At 49.8% G+C, this 5271-nt stretch overlaps 1 protein-coding gene across 4 annotated transcripts in view; it reads right to left on the reverse strand.

Annotated features, from left to right (window-relative positions):
* The window catches only part of GSDME (gasdermin E), a 43119-nt gene that overhangs the window by 21132 nt on the left and 16716 nt on the right, over nucleotides 1-5271 (reverse strand). The window lies entirely within an intron of this gene.

Below are 5271 nucleotides of genomic sequence, written 5' to 3' on the forward strand. Positions count from 1 at the left end.
CTGACCAATTGCTTCTCACAAAGGAGAGAGGAACAGGCTTCAAGTACAAGCGGCGGTGAAGAAACTGGATTTGAATTAAAAAGGAAAATCTTAACCTGTCTGAGCTGGAAGGATGTACGACCTCTCAGAAGGGTTTTTACATCATTTTACAGATGGAGACACTGAGGCCAGTTAGACGTGGCCTGCCCTGGGTCACCTGGCGGAGACTTGGGGCTCCCACGCAGTTCCTCTGGGGAATCTCAAAAAGCTAAATTTCTATCTATAGGAGATAATTTCACACTTAGAAGCAAATGATGAAATAATCTCTCTGGAAAGCTCGTTCAACGCTCTGACTTTATGAAGTGGGCAGGAAGAGAACCAAATTAGAGTTGGTGCCCGCAGGAAAACAATTACGGTATTCATCCTGGGCCTTTTAAACAGTCCAAGGCTAGTTACCTTGAAAAGCTCTGCACCATCCATAACCTGCCCGCCGACCCCCAGGGCAGACAGACCCTCCAGGCTTCAGAAAGTAGCCCCAGAGCTGGAAAGGTCCTGTCTCTGTGTAAAAAAACTGCCTAAAGTGGAAACCACATGTGCCCATCAACAGATGAATGGATAGACAAAATGTGGTACACGCATTCAAGGGGATATTGTTCAACCATAAAAGGAATAAAATTCTGACACATGCCACACAACATGAATGAACTGTGAAGACTTTATGCTGAGTGCAGTAAGCCATACCCCAAAGGGCAGATATGGGATGATTCTACTTATATGAAATATCTAGACTAGGCAAATTCATGGTGACACAAAGTAGATTCGAAGTGACCAGGAGTGGGGGAGGAGGAATGGGAGTCCTTGCTGTTCGAGGTAATAAAGTCCTAGAAAGGGAGAGTGGTGTTGGCTGCACGACAGTGTGATTGTACTTAATGACACTTAAAAATGGTTAAAATGACAAATTTTATGTCCTATATATTTTATCGCAATAAAAAAAAAAGTAAAAACATGAAAAACTGTTCCATCTCAGCGGTGGTCAGAGAAATGCAAATGACAACAATGTTTCACACATATTAAATCCTTAATAAAAATAAAATGACAACATCAACAACAACAAAAAAGCCTCCCAGGACTCCACTCGCAGGAAGCCATACAAAGCGGGGCTTAAAGCCTGCCCAGCGGGGGTTCAGCCCCAGCTCTGGCCCTCTGGTTGGGTGACCTTGAGTGACCTACTCCCCCTCTGCACCTTGGTTCTCTCACGGATACACTGATAGGAAGGACACTTTCCCTGTGGGATTGTCACAGGGAGGAGGTAACATGTGGTGAGCACAATGTCAGGTGCCACACAAACACGAGCTGACTCCTTCCTGTGTTCCTCTACTGAGGCCCCCCAAACAAAGCCACAACGTGCGCACTCAGTGGGAATTAGGGGCTATTTAATTGGGTTGGAGGTACTTTTTCATGTCACTTGCTTAGAAACCCACAATGGCTATATCGCATCTCAACCCCTCCCCCAAGCTATGAGGCCTCGTGATCTGGCCCTCTTCCCCCCACTCAATCCCACCTTCTGCTTTCTCTCTGTGCCTTAAACACACCAGGTGTATGTCTGGCCCCACAGCCTTAAAACTATGTCCGCACAAGCCCATCTCACTGATGCGTGTCACCTCCTGGGGAAGCAGGCGTTCCCTGCTCACTGTCATGGTGTCACACCCTAAGACCTCTTCTCTGGAAAGCATAGTTCCAGATGATACTTGTCTAGCCCATTCATTTATTTGTTCAGGATTTGTTTTCTCCCTCTACACCAGGGGACCCCAACCTCCCGGCGTGAACCGGTACCAAGCCGTGGCCTGTTAGGAACCGGGCTGCACAGCAGGAGGTGAGCAGCAAGCAAGCTAGAGAAGCTTCATCCGCATGTGCAGCCGCTCCCCAGCGCCAGCATCACCGCCTCAGCCCCACCTCAGATCACCAGGCATCAGATTCTCATAGGAGCACCAGACCCTGGTGTCACAAGAAACTGGAGACCACTGCTCTAGACTATAAACGCCATGAAAGTCAGGCTATGCCCAGCCTGACTATTCGCTCAGGACAGTGTCTACTGCATATACAGCAAAGACTTGATATATATATTCGGAATAAACGGTTAAATGAAACATGTGGGTTTTTTCTTCTTTTCCATGTGCCTTAATGAATGTGTAAATGTGTGAGTCTACATGCATCTGGGTGCGAGAGAGAGAGAGCATATGGAAGGGGGAGGAAATGGAAGGCTGGCAGTGTGTTTGAAAGACCGAAACGGAGATGGAAGCCTCTTCCTAAGAGACTGTTTGCTCCTAGAGGCCCGGGCTTTGAAGGTGAGCACCCGCGTGCCCACCAGCGAGAACCGCGTCTGACTCGATCCGCTCCCACGTGCCCCTCCGTCTGCCCCGCACAGTTCCATCGTCCACGGTCTTGAAAATCGACTCCCTCTGTTACATACAGTTCAGGCTTTGGCTCGTCCCCACACGCGAGGCAGCGACTCCCTGTCTACAGCCCCAGAACTAACTGCAGAGGAAGGGCGGAAGGCCGCCTTGAGGAGTCTGAAGCAATTCTGCTGTGTGCCTTAAACAGACCCACTAAAACGCTCCATGCTGTCTTAGCCAATGTTAAATTGTTTGGAAAGAAAAACTCAGCCTAGATCACCCAAGACTCCATTGCCTAAGATGCCTACCTCTCTCCAAAATCCCCACGTCACCCTACCCCACCCCAAACACCAGAAGAAGGAAGGAAAATGTCAGTTGCAGGAACGTGACTTTCTTCTGCATCTCGTGGTGGGATAGTCCTGACATGCTGCCAGGGCCCACCTAGCACATGCGAGGCTTTGATGCCCAAAGCATGGCCCCGGCGGGGTGGCCCCACCATGGGGTGGGGGACAGAAGCTTGACCAGGGACATGGCCCATCTCCGAGGCTAACATTTTGGTGCCTGGAGAGGAGCAAGTAACATGGCTACAACTCATCAAGCTGACTAGAAATGCTCTCTTAAGCTGCAAGGGCAGGCAGGCAGCCACCACGGGCAGCACGCTCACCCAGGCGGCCGGGACTGTTTCCTGGGACAGTGCTGCCACCTTTTGGACACTGAAAGCTGGTCAAAGCTACTGATCTTAGGAGAGGGCTGGAGAGACCTGGTGTAGACAGAGGGTAAGATAATCATCAGCGGATTTGGGTGCTCCTTTGACCCTTTGCAAAGCAATCTCTAGAGGGAATCCTTCCCCAGGCTCCTCCCCCTGGCTACCATCACATGACCCCAATCAGTGACAGGATCGGAAACAGCTCATGGGAGCCGGATCCTGGTTCTTTCCCTCCTCAGAGCAGGAATCACTGTGTGATGGGACTCCCCAGGGTCCACCAGGTGGGGGGAAAAAGCCATAATTCGATGTAATTAAATAACATTTACAATCCTATATAATTCATCATGTGCATTTAAAGGACGTCCACGGTTTCTTCAGGCTAAACGGGCTCAAGTAACAAAAATGTTTAAAAGCCTAGATTAGGGGTTTCATAGATGAGAAACAAGGAGTCCCAGAGAGGTTGACCATAGTAACTAAAGTCACACAGCTAAGAGACCCAGGTTGCTCCTCCACAAAGCCCCGCCCAGCCAGGCAACCGGCACCTGCCGTCCTCCTCCGGGAGAGGGCATCCTGTGGCTATACTGGGAATCTGACCTTCATCTCTAGTTAGCTCTTGGACTGCTGTGTCCATTTCGACATGTCAATATTTTGCTCGCCTAGCTAGACCGCGGCTGAGGGCTGGAAGGAGGTTTTATATCTAAGTCCTCCTGGAAATTTTTTTTAGAATATCTCTATATGCCTGTTCTCCCTGACTCCATCTCCTGATTGCTGCAGCCATTGGCCCTTAGAAAATTCTTCCTCAGTTTTCCCGATTCCCTCCATGTCTTCTAGGTCCTCTAAACCAGCGAACAAATGCACAGAATGTCTTTAGAAAGAGACACAAAATCTATAAACAGTGGTTGCCTCGGGGGTGGGACTAGATGGCTGGGAGGCCAGGGGCTGGAGACTTTTCACTTTTTCTCTCCTGACCTTTTAACATTAAAACCATGTGAACATATCAATTATTCGAAAAAAAAATTTTTTTAATTAAAAAAAACCTCTGTACAGACTGTAAGCCCCTGGAAGAAAGAATACCCTGCTCCTTTATTGGTGCCTAAGACCTATGCTATCCACCCACTTGGCAGGTAAAGGAACAAGTTATCATAGAAAATGCTAAAGGGCAGAGTTGGAATAACACTGTCTTTCCCGGTCCGGCCTGGGGTCAGTGCCCACGGAGAGGAGAAATGGGCCAGCTCTCCCACCAGAAAATGCGCAGCCAGAAGGTCCTCATCCTCTTCACACATATTTATAAGGACATATTTTTCACTACAACCCAAGGTGCCTCTCCCTTCCTGGGAGATGGCACTATGAGAGCGGAGAACACAGAGACAGATGTGTAGTGTAACTAATTTTAAAGGGCTGGACCCAAAGGAACACATCCGGAGTCAAGTGAAAGGGAGTCACACTAACGGAGAGAAGGGTGCCTGTTCCTCACCCAGTAAGCATGCCGATCCCCTACCCCATTTTTCTGTGGGACCATCCTCCCTCTGTGTACCTGGCAGCTCCATGTAACACGACACCTGCTGTCAGCCTGGTGGCTCCCAGCTTTACCTTCTACTGGCTGGGTTACCACCTCCTGTCTGTGAGCCTCAGTTTGCACATCTGTAAAGTGAGAATTGGCTATGAGGCTGATTTTAGTGTAGTCTTTCATAAAGTGACCCACATCGGGCCCATCTGTAAATGTTTCTTTCCTTCCGCTATTGGCAGGGAAGTCAAACTGAGATCCCTTTCCAGGCTGGTCAGATACATGGCCACAGTTTTCAGGGTGCCTCATGAGGTGAGCCCTTGGCCAGGGAGCAGACACTGAAAGCAATTAAGAAAACGGCTCCATGGCTAAAGGACAGGAGTTGGCTGGAAGAGGCGACCAGGCGGAGCTGCTGGGGGCGGCAGGCTGGACAGCAGCCAGGAAGAGGGGCTCAGAGCCCGGAGCCTGCTGGGAAGCAGGCCGTGGGCCAGGGTGGCCAGCAGTAAGACAGACTCCCCTCCTGAAGCACCTAAAAGCGCCCCAGGCCCAGCCCTGGAGACGCTGCCTCCTCGCCCAGCCTGAAGATTTGATTTCCATCCTCTCTCCTCCTCAGGCTTCGAAAGCCAAAATGCAAGCCCACAGAGAAGAAACCCAGAGAAGACTGTTAAAATGCTAACGCTATCCAAAAG

This window comes from Pteropus alecto, unplaced genomic scaffold, assembly GCF_000325575.1.
Source record: "Pteropus alecto unplaced genomic scaffold, ASM32557v1 scaffold21, whole genome shotgun sequence".
NCBI classification, from domain to species: domain Eukaryota; kingdom Metazoa; phylum Chordata; class Mammalia; order Chiroptera; family Pteropodidae; genus Pteropus; species Pteropus alecto.